Raw genomic sequence first — 20,824 nt, 5'->3', positions numbered from 1 at the left:
TATTAGCACTTAATTTGGTCATGATTCATATGAAGCTTAAAGATACAGTCACAGAAAATTCACATATTTGCAGGTCAAACTTCTTTATTTTTATTTTATAGAGAAAGTAATTCAAGATAACTGTTCCCATCTAATACTTTTTAGAATAACTATTAAGGTTGCTCTTTCTATAGAAAGCAACATGGAACAACAAGATAAAGCAACACAGCTCTTACAGCATGGTGAAATATTTTAGAATATTATTCTTTACTATTTGTATTGTGATAGCACCTGTACCCTAACTAGTGTTCAGGGCCTTATCATGCTAGAGGCACTGAAGACACCTAATGAAAGGACAGTCCCTGACCCCAAAAGCTTACAAAGTATATGTTGAAAGACAGTAGGTGAATAAAACAGAGAAGCACAAGTTAACAGTGAGACAACTATGGCTATAAGAGTGGCTTCACCACATGAGCTGCTTAGCCATTGTCAAGTGCTTTGTGGGCATCATGGCATCGGTGAGATTTAAAACAGCATAATGTGGTGGCTTTGCAGATTTTATAGGGAGCAGCTCCCATGCATAAGGGTGGACATGGAAGAAAGGGTGAAGGTGCTTCAATAATATGGTGGTTTTATTCTCCAAGCAGGTAGTACTTCATTTTCACAAATATTTTCAGAGACCATGCAAAGAGCATCCCAAGATAGACAGGAATAGTGGACCCTTGTTTGTGCCCTAAGTGATGTCGGACTGGTTTTGCTTCTGTAACCTAGGCAGTAAAATCATTAGATATTCTGCGATAACACTAGTGCGTTGGTTTCTAAATTCCAAGGGAATTAAGCTAGAAGACTTTCCATGTAACTTGTATAGAAGGGCTGTATAATCTGCTTCTTGAAAGCAGGTGACATTACAGTACTTCATTGCTTCTGGCTATCATGCTTATTAGCAGTGGGCATGATCAAAAGGGAACCAAAAAAAGAGAGAAAGGAGAAACTCACAAAAAAGAGCCAGTTTCTGTTGATGAACAAACACAACAAAATGATATTTTTGACCACTTGGAAGCTCCTGGCTCCAGGCAACAGACACTCTCACAATTATCTACTTAGAGCACGGATAGGATTAATAATATTTGTAATCAGCACTTGATGAACAACATACAAATAATTTACAAGCTAAGTGCATGCTAGCAGAAAACATTTGGCAAATCGACTATAGGGTACATCCTCTAACAAGCAGGGCCAGAGCATGGAACACACAGATGATCTCCATGTGTCTTTAATAATGTTGACGGGTCTCTCAGATGGAGTGCATGATTCTGATAGATATGAACCCACAACAGTGGAAGAACCAGCAGAAAACTGGTGATAAATGTAGATGACAGGCTAAAACAACTGTGAAAATCCAACCTATCATTATCAACATTCCAAACAGCGCCCTGTTTGCAGGTAGCAAGGTTTCACCTCTCCCCTCCATCTCCCCCCCCTCCCCCAGACACACATCCCGTAACGTAAAAGGAATGCTAAGGGCTCCCAGCTCCACACTCGGCCCTTCACAGGATCAGGACCTAAGTCAGTAAGAACTATAGTTAGCTTTTCTCTTAAAAAGCAGCACAGATGCTGCTGTATTTGATCACATGCTTGCTGTGTGTTAAAAACAATAGAATCCTCTTCAGTTCTGGTCCTGTTTGTAATACTTCAGTTTAATGCAAAAAGATTTTCTTCAGTTCAGATGTTGAGCTATAAAAACAAGAACTGAAAAGGTACAACTTGAAAGTGCTGTTTGGCCTATTTTAAAAGGTTAGAGGACCTATGCTTTTCAGTGTTTCTTCTATATTTGTTTTCAGATGACATAAGTGCTCCACCAGGGTTTATCTTCTGGTACTTTATTGACAGGACTTGTCAGGCCACAAGGAGCTTCTTGTAGGTAAAAAGCATAGTTTGAGATCAAAGCATTATCTGATTCTTCTCATAATTCTTGTCAGCTAACCACCAGCTCTCAGAATGACCATCCGTGTGCAGTCAAGCGGTATATAAAAAAAAATGGCCTGGATAAATCCTTTTATGGGCCTTGTATTATTGGCAGATAATCTACACATAAAAACAATAGATGTTTTAAGAATAAATAGTTTAGCTAGACAATAAAATCACTTTTAGATGCCACAGTTTAATCATCAGGACTGCATTCCACGCACAATTCAAAAAGGTTTATACAATGAACTAATAATAAGGTACCAGCCAGGAATAGTTCCAACAAATAATGTGCCAGATTTCCAGCTCACTCCAGCAAAAAGGCCAACAGATTAGCTGGATCATCCTAGTTGAGGGTTTCCCCTGGCACAGGGTAGCCAGAGAATGATGCACTATAGCTGTCTGTGGCTGGAGGCTGACCACTTGAGGTACATCTGCACAGCAAACAAAAACAAAAACCCACAACCCACTGCAGCAAGTCTGAGCCCAGGTCAACTGACTCAGCCCTGTAGCGCAAGCTCTGTCCACTTAATAATAGCAGCGTAGCTCTGTCTTGGGCTGAAGTCCAGACTCTGAAACCCAGCAAGTAGGGAGGGTGTAAGAGTCTCAGCATCAGCCCAAGCGAGAACATCTACACCGCTATTTCTACCCACATAGTCCAACCCCAAGCCCTTGTTTTTACTATGTAGATGGACAATGGGGGAACATATCCACTCAGGGTAATTAAAACAGCTTCCCACCTACTTTAATCTATTCAGAGTCTGGGTATGGCATAGACGAGGCCTCAGAATCAGGAAATTGTGACCACCTCTATTGACCTCCTACTCCAAGATGCATCTGGCTTCCAGTGGGCAGATGTGATAATCTGGGCCACAATAACTGTGGTCTTGTCTACATGGTGCTTTAGTCTTCAACAGAGGGGTATACGTTTCTGTCCATATTTGCATGGCATGCACTTATTGGCATGTGCACAGTAAAAGTTTCCTTGTGCACAATAACATAGTCCCATTTCAAACTACATTAAAGTACAGTAGATAACTTTTAGTGTGCACCAGCAGGGAATACACAGGCCAGTTACAGCATGACACACTAGGACGGAGTCGAATTTTCACCCCTCCAGAGTGGGCTAAAGCACCATGTTGACAAGTCTTGTGAAATACAAAGAGTCAAGGTGAGTGAGGTAATGTCTTTTATTGGACCAACTTCTGTTGGTGACAGAGACAAACTTTTGAACTACACAGAGCTTTTCTTGAGGTCTAATATTCGGCACCACAATCCATATAGATTCAGCCTTTAAAGCCAGAGGGGACCATCGTGATAATCTAATCTGACCTCCTGCACATTGCAGGCCATAGAACCTCATACACACACCCCAACCGCTGTAATGGCCCAGAACCTCTAATGCAGTCTGACGTGATTTTCATAGGTTCTGAGTACTTGCAGCTCCCTTTGGCTTCAGTGAGAGCCATAGGTAATCACCACCTGTGAAAGTCAGACCACCTTTGTTAGGGTGGCTTCATATGGATTTAGGTGCCTTGCTTTAAGCTCCCAGAATTGAAACTGTGGGCCTAAACATCTATGAGGTAAAATCTTTAAGATTATAGAAATGACTGCCATATTGAAAAAGGAAATCCCTTTAAAAAATATATAACTACTAGAAATGAGTGGTAATTTTTAATTCTACAGGCAGATGAGTTCAAAAAGGGCTTTACAGAAAGCTTGTTAAAACAATTTATAAATCATGTTGAACTATAGTATCTGTGTAGAGTTTGCTACTTGTCTTATGCAATAGGATGATATATTGACTGCTTTTAAAGCAGTCAAGAAGCAGAGTGTCACTCAGTCACTTTATATGAGTCCATGCCCGCACTCCTTGTGTTACTGTAGAGCACTATCATTCTGAAGTTATGGCCTAAATATTTTTAATGTGTTGCTTTTTCCAAGGCTAAGACACTAAGCTAAAACAAAGCTCTGAGAGCTAGTCTGGATTTCCACAAGGTAAAGCAGAGTTTGACTCATGGTCTACGCTTCAAAGATTTTACAATTTAAGGTCTCATCATAGCATTGCTCTGCGCAGAAGTACCCAAATTAATTTCAGGAGGAGTTACTTATATGAAACTGAGGGTAGTTTTGAACCCTAAATAGGCTACATTCTACCTTGAATCTGATTAATTTAGCTAATTAAATTAAGAGAGACTCAGGCCTGTCAGTATCAGTCAGCTGCAGGGGGACACCTGCAGAGATCACATGGCGGAATCCGTGCCTATACCTAAACCTAAGTGTAAACTGGAATCTGACTGCATATTGAAATAGCAGTCAGTGTGCTTTAAGAAAACAAATCTATGGAATATAAATGTAAAAAACTACATTACAGTATTTTTATAGATGAAACTTTAACTACTACCCCAATGAGGATGATACTAGATCAAACCACCAAGAAAAGTAGTATATTCTCCATCTCTTCAAATCAAGACTGAATGCCTCTCTGGATTATATGCTTTTAGCCAAACATTAATTATGTTTTAGTCAAACACAAGTTATTGGGCTCAACACAAGTGTAACCAGGTGAAATTAATAGTCTATGATCTATAGGAGGTCAAACTGGATCATGTAACAGTCTCTTCTAGCCTTAAAGTCGTCAGTAATGATTATGGTTACAATGTTAACAAACCAAGCATCTCTCAAGTTTAAAAAAAGAGGAAGGATGGTGGTTACAGCACAGCACTAAGAAGACAGGATATTTGGGGTCTATTCTTAGCGCTCTCTTGACTTCAGGTGTGATTTGGGGCAAGTAATTTAATCTCTCTGCTGCAATTTCCTTATCTGTAGAAGAGGGAAATAACACTTATCCATCTCACAAAGATGACTGAAACATGACTAAAAGCCCAATCTAACGGCCACTGAAATCAATGAGACTTTCCATTGACTTAAATGAGTGCTGGATGAGACCCTCCACAAAAACAGCACCTTTTTACTCAGCATCTCTCATTGTTCCTGTGGGGTTCTATCTATTCCTCTGAGTGATAAATATAAGCTGTTGCTAATTTTATTCCTCTTAGCTCTGCAGAATCAAGAATGCTATGTGTGAGTGAGCTGGATTTTACTCCTTGTGTGTGTCATCAACAGCATATTTGGCATGGCTAAATCTGCCCTCAGCTGCACCTATGTTGTTGTGTTGCATGAACATAAATGAAGACAGAATTAAGCCTGCAGAATCTTTTTACAGGAAATGATGCATAAGCCAGAAAGAACCCAGGATGACTCTCAGCTCATAGACTGAGGTTAGAGCAAGCTGTTAGGAAAAAAGGTTTTTTTTCCCTCTTGGAAATTGATCAATTCTGATATAGAAGTAATTTGGGACAAGAACCCTAGAATTCCATGGTGCCACCTTTTCAGTGCCGAACAGCATTTTAACATCTCTGAAGTGTTTTGACATGCTCAGATAGCAGGCAGGCAGGAACAAAAGGGTTCCGCTCTCAGGAAATTGTCAAAGAGCTGTGGGATAAAATCCTAATTCCCACATTGAAATAAACTCCAAGGGTTCCATGCATTTAATCCAAGTATGCTGCTGCTCTTCAAATTCTGCAGTAGCTGGACATGGTCTTGGGGACTTATCTTCATTTTGGGAATTTGGATTCTGCCCTGTAGCTCTTTAGGAATTTCATGAGAGCCACCATCTGTTTATGAAGACGTGCTCACTTTCCCCAGTATTGAACCAATAATAATTAGAGACTGTATGCTCTGCCATGTCTCAACTTAGCTATGGAATAGTTAAAACACACATTTTCTAAAGTCTGAGCAATCCACATAAAAGACTTCAAAGCATGTACAGCCAGACTCAGCCTGTTCCTCTCCGATGCCATGCTGGGGCAGTGCAGATGTGCACTGAGAACCCATTGGGTATCTCTCTATAATGCCTATGTTTCCTCTCTCTTTGGTGTGCTGAGGAGACCTGAAAGAGAGGACTATCTCTCTATATGAAGAGGTGGGGTCTGCTGTATGAGGTCCATTGCTGTTTTTGCCATCCCTCATCCTTGTACAACAGAAATGCTTTAAGTCCCTCTATGCCCATTCAAGTTGCCTTAGTTGCTCAAACTTAAAAAAATGCAGAATCAATCAATCTATCTATCAGTGGTTCTCAGCCCATGGCCTCCTTGAGGCCCAGTCAGCACACAGCTGAGGCCCATCTGACATCCTCAGAGCCATACAGGTAGTGTATATATATAAAATATTGTGTGGATGCGGCCCACATAACACACAGATTGCTGCATATGCAGCCTACAATGGTAAATAGGTTGAGAACCATTGATTATATGTATCTATATTGCTGGAAGAGAGCATTACCTTAAAGAATCACATGGCTGGCTGAAAACGTTACTCAAGTACTTTTTTCCTTCAGCTCTATCCTTTGCTAACTTTTCCTCATGACACCTTTCTAATATCTATCGAGGCATTTCTAACATACCCATCTTGGTAGTATCTAGGTATTGGATCAAGAGTGTTAGTCTGTCAGTGACTTTGTACATACTGTAAAGGTTACATTAAGGAGCAATTCCTTTCTTTATTTGAAAAATAGCTAGTCCCTCCTTTCATTGTTAGTTTGATGATATGTTCTCCATCCTTTCAGGATGCAGAAACTGAAAGGAATTATCTGTTCTGTTATAGTTACTACTTACATCAAATCTTCCAGAGCTTCATTGGTCACAAATTATTTCACTGTAGGACTGTGTTCATGCTGCCACTCAGTGGTAGCAAAGAGGTAGGTAAGTTAGAAAAGTACATGTTAATATTTCAGGCCAATTTTTTGACATGGGCTCCTAAGACATACACCAACTGCATATGCCCATTTTCTGAGTGTCTGAACATTTCCCCACAAAAATCACATAGGGCTAAATGCGGTTCTGATTTACATGAGGCTTAGATCAGGAGTAACTCCACTGAAGTCTGTGAAATTACTCTAGATTTGCACTGGTGAATTTGGCCTCATGTATTTCTTTCAGGGATTAATTAACAAAGTTACAGCACACAATAAACAGAACAAACAGCACATCCTCCCATGGTTACACAGCAGGCATCTGAAACAAATTCTGCTCTCATTTTCGCTGGTGTAAATCCAGAGTTATCCCATTGGCTTCATTGGAGTTATTCAAGGCCTACACTGGTGTGTGAGAGAGCTGAATTAACTATTTGGGTTCTGCTGTAGGGGCCTCAGAACATTTTTTGTTTTTTTGTAAGTCTGACCCATCCAGCAAGTCAAGGGACCCTTAGAACTTTCACCTTCTGTTGAACTTATACATGTCTGTCAGGGCTGTATCAGCTTCAGTCACAGCCGCTGCTCCATTGCAGTGGCATATCTAGAAATCAAAATGCAACTGAAACTGTTGCTCTCAAGCAGAGAGGCAGCAGGCAGCTGGCAGGCATGTGTAATTAAATTCCTGGCACACGCTGTATGTTTTTATACTTTTCCTTTGGTCAGCAGATATTTAAGTGTGCAGATTCTCGAAACCTTCTGCATGGTCTTTTAAAGTGTCATTGCATATTTGCAGGTCACTGCACATTTTGACTGATGATTGTCCATTTAGGAATTTAATTCCTTAAATTGTTTCAAAAATTCCAATATCAAACTACAGATGACATTGGCAGCTCCTCAGTGATTTCAGTATTCTCCTTCCAAAACAAAGGAATACCAGCTGGGCTCTACATATAGCTGGAATGTTCCTACTCACTCCACAACTTGATAAGATGTGTGTTCAATCCCTCATCTACATCTGCCCTCCTTTGCAAAATTGTCATCTTCAGATCCACTGGAGAAGGAGAACAAGAATGCTAAAAGAGAATGAAAAACGAGCAATTGTGATTTTCCTAACAAATACACAATGACATCTAAAAGAACATGCAGAGGGTTTCAAGAATCTGCACACTTAAATATCTGCTGACCAAAAAAAAAAAAGTATAAAAACAGCCAACGCGTGCCAGGAATTTAGTTACACATGTCTGCCAGCTGCCTGGTGCCGCTCTGCTTGAGAGCAACAGTTTCAGTTGCCTTTCAGATTGTGGGTATGTTTTACTACAGCACTATTCTCCAACAGGAAGTCTCTCTGCACTCTGGTACTCCCATATGGTCAGTACATGGGATAAGGCTTTGATGAATTTTTCCCACTCCTTTAGCCATTACTCCCCTCCCCCATCAAAAAATGTCATTTTAGGTACATCCAGAATGTTACTTTTATTTTTTTCCATGTACCTGTACATTATACACTCTGTAGTTCCTATCACTATTGTTAAGCACTTTATAAACACCTTCAAAATATGCAATAAATCAACAAGTGGCTCCAGTAAAATCAGCCCATGTTAAAAATTTCCAAGCTCTGAGGGTGACCAATTAAAATAAATTAATCCAAAGATCAACTAAATAAAAAAGCCCTCTAAGATGCCCTGAATACAGCCAAATTTGGGTCCGGGTCATGGAAATTGAGTTCCAAATGTAAGGACCCTCCAGTCAGTCCTGGAAAGCTGAGTCCCAGGTAACAACAGTAACTGCACTCCAAGGATTTAATCTGAAAGGTGTTGTTTTCTCTTTCAGCTCATCTCTGTCTATCCATTCCGTCTGCATGCAACAGCTGCAGATAGAGAACTAGACACTCTTTAACCAGGTACTGCCTGAATAATGCATTAGCTGTCGAATCTCGGTGATATTCAAGTAATGTGTTATTTGATGCTCTGATCCCTAGGATTATGAGGCACAAGTTTACCCACATCATCACCTCCCAAACTGTTTGATCCAATAGAATAATCGTATGTCAAATACAAGAATGAGAGCACGAAAGCAACCAGAAAGGAATGGTTTGGTAGCTGTAACATTGAGGAAGGGAACATCTGGATGGATTGTGTCCAGTGTGGCAAATTGCCGGCACTATTATGATGGGTCTCGCGCTCTCTCTTCTTTGGGGGGGGGGTTCAAGGCACCATTTCTTGCCCCTGAATTGGAATATTAACTGCCCCACTAGTGTCCTAGAGGAGGGAAGTGGAGAGGGAGGGACCTGGGCCCGCCCTCTACTCCAGGTCCCAGCCCAGGGGCCCTGAGGATAGTGGTGAACCACTTGAACTGACGATTCCTTCCCCTGGGCTACTTCCCTCTCCTGCCCTACAGCTTGTTGGGGGGCTTCCTGCCCTCCCTCTGCACAAGCCAGGTGCCCCTTTACCTAGGCTCTTGGACTTCTTAGCCCACTGCAGCACTTCTCCAAACTGTCCTCTGCTTCCCTTCAAACTGTTCTCTGCTCCAATACCAATCCTCTCTGCTCCAACTCCCACACTGTCTGATTGAAGCAGGGGGTTTTTATCATGTGACTGACTGCAGGTGCTCTAATTGGCTTCAGGTGCTCTAATTAATCTATAGCAAACTTTCTTCCCCTTACAGGGAATAAGGCTCCCTTCTAGCCCTCTCCTGCTGCCCTCTGGCCATGCTGTATCACACCAGTAAATCATTCTGGCTCTACAGTAATGGGAGCAACATAAAGGATCAAATACTGGACTAGATGGGCCTTGGGTCTGGTCCATTATTGCAATTCCTATAGCCCTCAGTAAACAACCAGTTTACTGGGTGGGTCAGATTCTCCTCTGTGCTGCAGCTGGTTTGCACTGCACTGCTGGTGTAAAAGAGTCCTAAAGCTGATATTAACCAACCCCAGGAGAATCAGCCCAGTGAAGGGGGATCCTCCAATGACACAGAGCCAATATAGCAGCTCTTACAGGAGACTCATTCCAGCAGCCAGCATGGAGACAAGGCTAAGTTCCCAGAGCCCTAGCAATCTCCACTTGTTGTATCGGCAGCCTCTCAGTAACAGTGGCAGCTGGTATAAATTAAAACAGCCATCGGGCTGCTCTAACTGTTGCCAAAGAACTGTCCAACCACACAGCCAGCCCAGGACTGTGGAAGCGCAAAGGCAGTTTAAAGCCAGCTTTGTGCCACACCCCACATCCATTCCTGAGTTGCACTGTGCCATAGCTAAGGATCTGGACAAGTATGTAGCTACCCATAGCCATGGACAGAAAGGATTAGAAATAGCTGCACACTTTTACATACAGCACACATTGAAATTGGAAGTGCTGTATTTTCAAATACAGGATCCTAAGCTGTGAATGTTAATACAGAAGCAAACACACTGAAGGTGAAATCTACTCTGCCTGCATAGAGCCCTAGTATTCGGGTTCTACATTGTAGAGTGTGAAATGGATAGGGTCAGGGCAAAGCTGCTGTGCTGGTCCCTCTGGCTGCTATTCCAGCCTGCAGACTGCCAGAGCCCCTTTGTCTCAGATGTATGGGATACTGATGGGGCGGCTCTAGCTTTTTCGCCGCCTCAAGCACGGCAGGCAGGCTGCCTTTGGTGGCTTGCCTGTGGAAGGTCCCCGGTCCTGCGGACTCGGCGGCTTGCCTGCGGGAGGTCCACCGGTCCTGCAGATTTGGTGTACTCACCGCCGAATTGCCGCCGAATCCACGGGACCAGCAGACCTCCCGCAGGCAAGCCGCCGAAGGCTGCCTGACTGCCACCCTCGCAGGGACCGGCAGGGCACCCCCCACGGCTTGCCACTCCAGGCACGCGCTTGCCGCCTTGGTGCCTGGAGCTGCCGCTGGATACTGAGGCCACTTGATTGTGTAAAAGTTGATATATAGCCCTTCCACTGGCCCTTCCCCAGACTCTGTGAGGTCAGCTCAGAGACCCTTTCTGCAGCATAGAAGGAGTCCAAAGATACCCCTGTGCAGCTGCTCTGCCAGCTAACTCCCAGTGCAACCAACATGCACGGCTTAAGAGGTGGAGAGGACCTTGCATGATCCTCTGCACCAGGGCTGAATTTAAAACAAACAGTTACAAGTACAAAATGCATAACTGTACCTGCTAATGCAGTGTGTTTGCAGTCACTGATTCTGTATGTATCATGCATATTTTGCACACCAGCTATCCCTTTGCACCCATTCATTCATATTTTGAATACACCATTTAGAAGCCTATTTTGAGAGAGACCATTAGATCTTCAGAGGGAAAGGGGTGAAAAGGAAAGATTATGCTGGCCTCAAAACTTAATTACAACAAACAGGGTCAGATCCTCAGGTGTAAATCAGCATAGCTCCACTGAAGACACAGCTCAGCCCCTTTACACCACCTAAGATTCTGGCCCAAGGTTAGTAACAGTAACACATAACAAGTGCGATCATCTGACAATGTGGATTGAAGTGTCTGGTAGCACTAAACAAATAATTATGTTTAAACGCTCAGCTGCCCCACTAAGACTTGTAGGATGCCTGCATGCTCTTATCAATATTTTTTCAACAGCTGGAAAAAGCTTAATGCTCCAATATTTGTTTCATATGCCCTTATAGGCAGCTAGCTGGATGAGAGCCCACAAAAAAAACGACTCCTCTAAACTTCTCAGTGATAAGAGAAAAAATAAGAATCTGCTCCAACAACATTACTTTCCAATTCAGCCCAGAAAGCTAATATAACTCCAATGAACGGCCCACATCCATGAAGAACTATCTGTAGAATCGCCATGAAATGTACTGTTATATACAATGGCAATGGCTAAGTTTTCCAATAAATGTGTGACTCAAGTTGATACACTTTTAGTGCTATTTGCCACGTGTTCCTTTGACTTATTCCATGAGTTTATAAAGTGATCGATAGCCATGAATATGTTCTAAATTAAAAGGAGATTTTCATGGTTACTCCACCAATGATATGGGACTCCATGGATATATCTGTTAACTTAAAACTCGGTCAAGTAGATAGTTAATTATTACAGCAACTCACACAAGCCCTTTTTTCAGATGGATTTTCAAATAGTGCATTTCATGCATGAAGTTGGGGAACCAACAGTGTGCAAAAGTAGACTTATTTTCAGAAGTGTCATGTCAAGAGCAAGTAAAGCTAAGGAATTTGTGCTACCTGAATAGGACTTAATATTTGCCTTTATTTATATGAGCAATCTGCTCTTCAACAAATTCGGCAACAAGCTTTCATGCTCACAGTTGCACACTAATCAGCATCCCTCTGCTAATTAACAAGTGTTTCCCACAGAGAATGGGATACCACTCCTATTCACCTCCTCATTTGCACCATTTAATAGCTCTTTGTTCAAACAGTGCCCTTTGCAACCAAGCAGAAAATTGAAAGCAGACAATCAAATTACTGCTGAAATTAAAATAGGATTATTTTCTCCAAATCCATAATTTAATATCCCTCTTCAATATTTATTCCTCCAACACTGTTCAAAGCTAACCCTTTGCTTGCATGTCTCATTAACAGACATGCTTCTTATCTTCTTATCTTCTTCCATTCTTTGAAATACATCTAACGGAAATAGGAGATCGTTGGGATTCCTCTAGACAGAGTTTTAGAGCCACAAATTCCCAATTGCTGTACTATATTGCTCCTCAGAGGGTAGGACCTCAGACTCTGCAGGACCCCTGGAAGACCTACCATAAGAAATAAGTGTTCCTCCTTCCAGGTAGGTAGTCCAGAAAAGTTGTTACTACTCTCTTCATCTTTGAGTCTGAGAACCAAGCACTTAAAGCTCTAGTATAGGACTGATGTGTAGGGTGCATAGGCAGGGCAGACCATGTGCAGAGGCCCTCACAAATGCTGTGCCCCTTCACTGCAACCATAGATGTACACAGGTTCTGCTCAGATCAGGCTCTCTGAGGATGTCATGGAGAAATAAGAATTTGCACTTTAAAAATTACTGTTTCTTTAACTTCTGGTACTGCTGCATGTAATTTCTGTTGCATCCTCATAAGTTTTCAGATTTAAAACCATGCACAAACATCTCTGTAATTTAAGAGCATTTAGGGTAGCCAGTGGGTCTGAATTTTTTCTCTAAATAGAAAATCTGATTACCAGGACAAAGTACAACTGGTTATAAACTAATTTTACTTTATAATTTAAGGTATTTTGCTATTTCCCTCTAACTCTTATAATTTGGCAGTGGTGCATGTAGTATCATTTACTATAGATTTGATTCCTCAGTGAAATGAACTACATTATGGTGACAACTGTTTTTAAAATGTAAACATCATGCTAGCCTAGGTCTAGAAAAAAAAATCTCTGCCAGGTGCAACAGACTAATGCAATTTAATGTCAAAATTATATGTGCAGCACATCAAAACAATGGTTTGCTGACTTGTACGCCAATCTAGATGAAACACTACTTCAGCACTAGCAACATTTCCAGTGGCTTGTTGTTTTGAGAAGCTTCATCTTGCTGGACAGTGCAATTGATTCCGATACCATTTAAGTAAACTGCAAAGAGAGGGGGGAAGCGGGTGACTGAGTGGGGACACAGGGATGCATGGAGAGTGGGGTGCAGGGACACATGGGGACAGGAGGAGATGTGCCTGACTGAATGGGAGAAGCTAGGGGTCAGCCAGGGTCTGCATGAAGGAGGCTCCCTAACAATCCCTCCCTGCCCTCCAAAAAAACCTGTTCCATACTTCTCCCACCCACACCCAATAACTCTCGAGGTTCACTCCTAGGCTTCTTCTCAGCAATTACTTCCCTCTCCCTCAGTTCCTCCGTTACCCCTGACTCCCCCAAGCCTTTGCACTGCTTCTGAGGGCTGCAAGAAATACATGTCTGTATTGTAGTTTAAACGAATTAGTACTCAGAGTTCTGTGTTAATATGCCTAGTAAGGAATCTATTTGTCAAAAAAACATGTACTGAATTTTTTTCATTGTCTGTATTGTTAGAGACATACTTGCTGACAGGTATTTTGAAATAAATTACCAAAATAATACAATTACACCAGTTTAATTGTGTAATTTTGACAAATAAAATATGCAGAATTTTAAAATATTATGCGCAGCATTTTTAATTTTTTGGCGCAGAATTCTCCCAAGAATAGCACCTGCACTGTCAAGTCCAGTGCTGAATGTGCATGGATTTGAATGCTGTAATACTCCCAAGCAGCCTCTGTGTAGTCATGCTTGCCGCCATAGCAGCACAGTGCATTTCTGGATCCAGGCTGGCAGACAAATAACCCAGAAACAAAGCATGGGACAGAGACAGCGGAAACATGGGTTTTTAATTTTTTTTAACCTGGCTGGCTTCTGCACTACATCCCACAATTCACAGCAAAAGCAATCCCATGATGCACACTGCTCAACCACGAAGCAAAGGACCATGCAATGCCTCCCACTCCCCAAGAACTCTATTCCTTCGGTTCACAGCAAACTATGACCATGTGTTCACACAATGAGAACTGAAGACAAAACAGGCATTCTATGTGCACACTGTTGGTGCGACTTGTGTACTTCAAGTTACAGACATGCATTGAAAAGCTTTGCATTAATCCCTCCCGTATGATGTAGATGACCCTATAGCCTTACTTGCTTGTTTACCAAAGTGACCAAAAAGATGTGGTATTGCTAATTAGCATATCAGGTTATAGGCAGCAGCCACAGCATTGAAGAAATCTCCTTAGTGGAGGATGGGAAGCCAAATGAATTATGCAAAGCATTGCTGCAAATGAGCGCCTATAGCCAATGGAAGACAATTTAGTTTTCAACAGATAATTAGTGGAGCTGGTAGGCAGTTTTCAATACAACCCTAACTGTAAGCTAACAGAGTGCTGTTGTGAGGATTAATTGGTTAATATCTGTCAAGTGCTTTGAAGGTGCAAGAGCTATGCAAGTGCTAAGTAGTGTTATTTTAATACAAAGGGATCAGGCAGACATTTGCATTTTTCCTCACTAGTCAGCTACATATGATATGACCTGCTTTTCTTCACAACAAATGGAATTGACTGTATAAGTGCATGAGTTCAAAAATATAAGACTGGAATCAAATATTACGTCTAGTGAAATTTTTTCTATTGAAACTTCTTTGACGAAAAATTGGGTTTTTGACTAAACATTTTTCATGAAAAGTGTCTGCTTTGCATAGAAAATTTCAGTTTTCATACAAATATTTTGGCAAAATCAGTTTTCAGCCAAAATCTTTCAGGTTTTGGCTAAAAACTTGGAAATTTTGGTTAAAACAAAATTTTTCATTTTGTCAAAAATGTCAGACCAACTGTATGAAATATGTTGTTTATTAAGAGCTCGATATAGCAGACTACTCATGAGGAACCATGCAGTGCAGAACATCAAGTTTAATGGTCCTACAAAACCTAGGAAGTATGCACCACACTCTGGAACACCATCTACTGACACTATCTATTAGAAAATACACACATACAGATTCCTGTTGCAACACTTTCAACATTGTAATTTCCATAGTGTGCAAAGAAACAGACACAATAATCATCATACACAGCACCTAGCTCACTGTTGAAACTATATAGATAATATCATACCATCACAATAACAAAATAAGTATTATGTATTGTAAATATCAGTTTACTCAGAGGTTTTAAATCTCTCCTCACACATGTAACATAGATCATAGCATATCCAGAGGGCTTGAAGTAATTCATTTACCCAAGAAAACTAACTAATTAACTATCCTGAGGGAAAGAAGAGCGACCCAGAGACTTGTCCAGTAAACACAGAGTGTTAATAGCTAGCAGTACAGTGAACTGAGGTTAAAACCACTACAATTGGGTGGCTTAATGGGGAGCAGATTATTATTACAGTGAAGTTCAAAGGGTGTATAAAGGCTGTTAGGGTGATGGAAGGAACAGGGTGAATGCTAAGCTCTGGATTACAACCTACAGGTATAACTGGACTTTACTTAGAGTTGAGCCACAGACTGTGTTACATATGGGGTCACGAGACTCAGTCCACATTAGATCCAGGATCCTTCCAGCTCCCATTCTTTTATTTTATTTAGCATAACACCCTGTTTGTCTTATTTAGTTTACTAGCACCCGGTTATGTATGAATGCACTGTTGCTATCTCAGGTCCAGATTCTGAAATGCTTACTCACAAGAAGTAGCTCTTACTCATGTGCGAAGTCCTACTTACCTTCAGTGGAACTATCTGCATTAAAAAGTAGTACTCAGCATGAACAAGGATTGCAGAATCTGGGCTTAAATGAAGACTGGGAAATGTAAATATATATTTTAAACAGGGAAGTGTGATCAGAATGGAAGGAAGCTAAATACATTCTGATTGCTGAAGAGCTATTTCCATTAAGCAGTCACTCACAGCTATAAACATTGGGATCTATTTTGGGGGGAAAGAAATGTTTGCCATGGTTATCAATAGCTCATTCTTAGAGGAGGCGCTGAATTACTCATCTCCACCAGGACAGACTGTAAGGACAGGTGGAAAGGATCTCAATTTAACAACTCATCCAAAGGCCAGTAATGCTAAAGTCTAGTATCCTTTTAGTAGGGTGGGGCAGTCTTAGTTTTAGGAATGAGTCTAGTGTGGAACAGGGCCCCATAGCCTTTTGGCCCTGATGCAAGAATGGTACCCAATGAGCCATACAGATAATGGAAAAGACCATTATAGGCAATATGTTATCTAATAAGGAGGTATAAAAGTCTTTCTTAAAATTATTTCACTATTAGCACATCCATTTTTAAAGTATAAAACTTTACAGTGATAAATGATGGTTACTGAAATGGCTTCTATCCTGTTGTATTCAAAATATTTCTCTCATTAAAGTAAACTAAATTCCTCTTTTAGCACTGGAAGAGCAATATAAAGCATCCCTCTCCTGTGAAAGTAGTTTAATATTCTCGACCAGAGAAAGGCATTTCAAGTCGCACTTATTTCATTCTATATAAAACGTTATAAAATTTTCTAATACCAGTTTGCTCTACATACTCTATAATCTGTTCATTACTGGCTTATCGGCAGTTGGCTATCAAGTTACTTGCACCTATAACAAGGGAATACGCTTCTTAAGGACAGCTCAGCTCTACATCCTACTTGCCAACAATTGACCCTATGTATTAAAAACCTAATGTAACAGAATCCAATTTCCTTAATGTCAATCTGGATGAAATGTAGGAGCAAAGGAATTTGCATGACTGTGAAGATGAAACTATATATAAAAATCTTCATGGAAGTCAGTCTACATAATGCCCATGGGAGCAAGTAATGTTGGGGTTTTTTTAAAACCATTATTACCTGCATTGTGGCTATCATCTTGGCCATTACTCTTGAGAGACCTCAAAGGCTAAACAGAATTGGGCCAGGTCAATATTTGGAAGGGAAACCTCAAAGGAAATACAAGGACACTGTATAGTAACTTGAAGCTGACAACAGAAACCAGAAGTCCTTTCTTGCCAAAGAGTTAATAATGGTGACTTGTCCAGAGAAAGTCACAGGAGCGTCTAAGGTAAAGGGATCCCCCCGTAGATTCCTGCTCTGCATCTGTAAGTTCATCAAGTGAAGCAATGTCTGCACATTATTTAACATAATAAAATCCTCTAAAAAAACTATTAAAAGGAGCTTTTACTTACCTCCAGCTATAAATGTCACAAATCTAATGTCCAGTACCTAAGGCCAGAGCAAGAAGCCAGTGCTGCTAGATCCCATTGGGAAGCTGGGAATGCCCCTTTTCTAATAGTATAAAGCTCTAGCATGAAACCCTGGCCCAGTTGAAGTCATTGGAAGTTTTGCCATTCACTTCAGTGAAGCCAGGATTTCATGCTTGGTTTCTAGCCTTGCATGTTAATGGGCTTTGAAGAGATGACCTCTTTGTGTACAGTACAGAAAAGCCAGCACTGGAATGACTGGTTTTGAATTAGGGTAATTTTGAGGGGGAAGTACTACATTTGGGGGAAGAGGAGGGAAATGTTTCTGTGGAGGGCAATATTTTTTTAAATAGCAAGTGTTTCAAAAGTGGCAAGGATTAGGAAATATTAGAATAAATCCCAGGAATATGGATTGGCGGATGGAAGGCAGGTGAGTAGATCAAAAGTGCATGCTGAGTTTATCACATGGATATCACTGCCATGTGTATGGTGTATATAGGAACATACTGAGAGAGAAAGACACTATCAACCTGTGTGATTCTGATCGCTGGAATTACCCTATAAAGCCAACACAAAATTTATGAGGTGTTTCCCCACACTCAGTTTCCAAATCCTCTTGGTCCAGTACATCTTTCAAGTCTGAAATGCTAACTCTCGAATACATGTCCCTGCCTTTGCCCCCAGATAGAACTTCTACTGCACCCACTCTTGCATTCACACTTACACATCCCATATCTATTCTTATATGTTTGCAAAAACTGGACATGAGTATGCGCTGTCCCACAGGAATGACCATGACCCAGATAATAAGACAAAGGGTACACATTTCTCTGAAAGAGTGAGAGAAGGATAATCGGAGGGAGTGTTGTAAGTAGTTCAGCCTCAGGTCTATGAAACCTGGACCATATATAATCATCAGCTGATGTTAGATTCAGTAGAGCCAAACCCAAATTCCTCTTCATAGTCTCTCTAAAATTATAATAAGCACTTCTGACAATTAACAAGAAAGGGGAAGAGGAGGCAGGTTGCAGTGTCACTTTTTAATCTGCTTTTTTAAAATGACCAGCAATGACGATATCTACCATAGCAAAACAAGGGATTTTAATGCAATATTACAGAATAACTGGAGTGCTCAGCCTACAAAGGAAGCTATTGTCCCTTGGGATGAAAAAAATATTTCTAGTAGGCATTAAGGCACCAGATTCTGTTTTCAGACATATCACACCACTGACCACTTTCTCAACATAGATAGCAATAAATTAATAATTTTATATTCTAATCCTTGACTGCAGTAAAGGTTTAGTGTATATTCAATATCACACAAAGAAGAAAATGAGATTATTTTCTCCACTCCAGTGGCCGATGAACAAATTGATTATATTGCAACTACAGCTTGTTTACAATAAATGAAGACAAACTCATCCACATGCCTGGTAAAAGTTGCAAGGAACAACAATAGGGCTAACTATAGCATTGGTTACAATCATTTGATTTGATCTGACTGTAAGGTAGGGCATAGTCTGATTAATTACTCCAGCCCAGCATATAAAAGCCAAATAAATACCAGACACATTCCAAACTAGTGCTGCCATTAAATTAACTCTATCCCCATTGCTGCCAAAGGGAAGGAGCCCATTTATCACATTGAAACTTGAAGCTCATTTATTATAGCAAACATGAACTTTTATTAAATTATATGGTGGTATCCAAATACTCTCCTATTTTTGTATGGCAGTTTGTTTTTAAATATGTTAAGTCTTTCCTAACTCAGTTGGGATCTGAGAAGGTGGCATGCCACTGACATACCTGAAGTTTAGTTAAAGGGAGTAATAATCAGGCTTCCCTGAAATACATTATATATGCCGCCTTGATTAAGTGACAAAAGTATTTCGCTTTTTTTCATTCCAGTTACAAAGCAAACACTCTTTGTAATGGAGAGTTTTTATGTCATGTGTCTGGCTCAAATCTACCTACTGTGGTACAAAACTAGCAATCATTTTAATAAATATTTTGATGCTTTCAGAGGACATCTAATTGGCCTTCCACCATCCTTTGGTAGGCTGGCTAGCAAGTTTATTGCTTATGTGCCCATACTCCACACAGCAACTCTGAGTGGACAAAAGGCTTACCGTATTTTCCGGCGTATAAGATGACTTTTTATACTAAAAAAACAACCCCCAAAAATCGGGGGTCGTCTTATACGCCGGGTATAAACAGTGGGCAGCCCAGAGCCCTCTGATTCCCGGCCGCGGCTGGGATTTAAAAGGCTCTGGGCTCCCCCCCTCGGAAGGGGGGGTAGTCTTATACGGCAAGTATAGGCCAAAACCTATGTTTTAACTGTAAAATTAGGGGGTCGTCTTATACGCCCAGTCGCCTTATACGCCGGAAAATATGGTACCTGTTTTTCAGTTCTTCAACAACACTTGGAATTGCCCTGACGTTCCACTGCACCTTAATCCATTCACAGGGTCGGACATCCTGAACCATGGCACAGTATAGGGTGATTTCACTGATGGTCTCCTTAGATAAAAATAATAGGCTCAGATCATTGGCTGCCTATGCATGAGCTGCTGCCTGTCCTAGCCCTGGGGTTGCTCTGCATTTAACCATTATGCCAGCTGACCCTTGCAGAGATGAAAGTAGCAGAGTAGTCACTATGGTCACTGTACAACACTGGATTCCCCATCCAGTGGATGTTTAAATCTGACTTTTAGGCAATTTTACACCAGCAGAGTCTTTTCACTGATTTAAATGAGAGTTGGGTTGGGCCCTAAATGATCTGATCTAGCTGAGCGCTAGTCTTAGACCTTTTTTCTTTATTGTGTTCAAGAGTTCCTGCAGCACCTGTTTAATTTTTCATCATTAGAAATTATTAAAGAAATAGCAGCATACACAGATCTAAGCAAAGGTATAACCAAATGCCTGTAAGAGTTAAAAGACAGTAAGGGGAAGGCACAGACCTTCAGAATTCAATTGAATTCTGCTTTGATGTTTCTAGATGTATGACAGAGGCTATTAAGAGAGATTGTTTTCTCTGAAGTAAGTAAAGGATGAGGAAACGTCCTATTACCAGGCACACACATAACTCATTTCTAAGTGGATTGGCTCAGACTACATATATCAGTGCAGTAATTTATCATTTTATAAATCATTATTTAAACTCTGTGTGAATGATAAAGTACAACACAACATAGACACAGTGAAATAATTCAGCTCCTGGTGTCCAACCTACCTGTTTTTACCAAATGGGAATGTGTATTTGTAACTCCATTCAGAATATTAAAAAACCACACAAAATACAGAGTCAGCACGCATACTTATCTTATTTTCCTAAGTTATTATAAATTAATAGAATAAAAGATTGAACTCTCTTTAAAGATTTGTCAAAAAAAAATCCTGGAGTTCTCAAGCATTTTCCATAGCATGGACTACATCTTAATAAAGAGATTGTCTCT

The 20,824-nt window shown here is 40.8% G+C and overlaps 2 long non-coding RNA genes across 3 annotated transcripts in view; both read left to right on the top strand.

The window, feature by feature from the left end:
• LOC120408049 overlaps positions 1-20,824 on the top strand; it is a 158,086-nt gene that overhangs the window by 136,838 nt on the left and 424 nt on the right. The gene's annotated exons all lie outside the window — the stretch shown is intronic.
• On the top strand, positions 6,582-11,459 carry LOC120408051. 2 transcript variants are annotated; one of them, XR_005600389.1, is made up of 3 exons: positions 6,582-6,703; positions 8,528-8,597; positions 11,325-11,459. It is a non-coding gene; the product is annotated as an uncharacterized LOC120408051 (long non-coding RNA). The 2 variants fall into 2 exon arrangements; XR_005600390.1 differs by having other exon boundaries at positions 11,321-11,452.

The sequence above is a fragment of the Mauremys reevesii genome, linkage group 6 (genome assembly GCF_016161935.1).
Source record: "Mauremys reevesii isolate NIE-2019 linkage group 6, ASM1616193v1, whole genome shotgun sequence".
NCBI classification, from domain to species: Eukaryota; Metazoa; Chordata; order Testudines; family Geoemydidae; genus Mauremys; species Mauremys reevesii.
Note: the sequence above shows the minus strand (reverse complement) of the source record. Positions and strands in the feature narration are given on the sequence as shown.